Genomic DNA, 951 nt, shown 5'->3' with positions numbered 1-951 from the left:
TGTCCCCCAAGGCTGGGGATCGAACCCAGGGCCTTGTGCATGCTAGGCAAGTGCTCTACCACTGAGCTACATCCCTAGCCAGCCTGCCTTCCTCCTTCTTCCTTACCTTTTCTTCTCTCTCCCTATCCCTCCCCTCTCTTTCCCTCTTTTTTTCCTTCCTCCTTCCCTCTTTCCCTCTCTCTTTTATGGTGCTAGAGATTGAACCCAGGGCATCATGCAGGACAATCAGGCTTACTACCACTGAGCTACCTGTTCCCCCTTCCCCAGGCCAACATACTGTGTTTTCAGTTTCTGGTGATATATTGGGACATAATCCCATTGTAAGTCAAGGAGCTTCTATATTTACAAAGTCTTAAATTTAGTGTCATATGACATCTTCAACTAGAATATAAAATCATATCTTGGATCTATGTGTTTTTGTTTTCACCACTGTGTCTGGCATGGTGCTAAGGATGATAAATGCTTGCTGAATATGTGAATACACGAATAAGAATTATTTTATGATCAAGCTTATGTAAAGAAAAAAATAAGTATACATTATAATTGTTTCCCTTTTTTCCAGTCTTGGGCACTATATTTCTTATGTGTCTTTTCTGTCTCAATTACACTACTCTAATGCCTTCCATAGTAAATTTCTTTATGAATTAGATAAATTGTTCAAACATTTGAAATAATGAAGCTAAAGGTACGGTATTTCCTGTCACAACACAATCCCAGGTGGTAGGGTATAACAGTTAAAGAAGTAAGTTCTGCCCCCAGCACTTGGCTGTGTGACTCTGTGCAAGTTACTTACTCTCTCTGGATCTCAGTATCCTGATATTTAAAAAAGAAATAATAATAGTAAATAAGTTATTTGTGAATATTTAACCTTATTACTTATATAAAACACAGTTCTTGGCACATAAGTCTATCGATTAATTAAGATCATTTGTATTTCTATTTCAGTGAACT

General features: G+C 37.6%; 1 non-coding gene across 1 annotated transcript; it reads right to left on the bottom strand.

The window, feature by feature from the left end:
• On the bottom strand, positions 1–79 carry Trnaa-agc (transfer RNA alanine (anticodon AGC)). The gene has a single exon. It is a non-coding gene; the product is annotated as a tRNA-Ala (tRNA).
• Positions 80–951: the final 872 nt, after the last annotated feature.

Source organism: Marmota flaviventris, chromosome 15, assembly GCF_047511675.1.
Source record: "Marmota flaviventris isolate mMarFla1 chromosome 15, mMarFla1.hap1, whole genome shotgun sequence".
In the NCBI taxonomy this organism is placed as follows: Eukaryota; Metazoa; Chordata; class Mammalia; order Rodentia; family Sciuridae; genus Marmota; species Marmota flaviventris.
The sequence above is the reverse complement of the archived record's forward strand: the minus strand, read 5'-3'. Positions and strand labels throughout refer to the sequence as shown.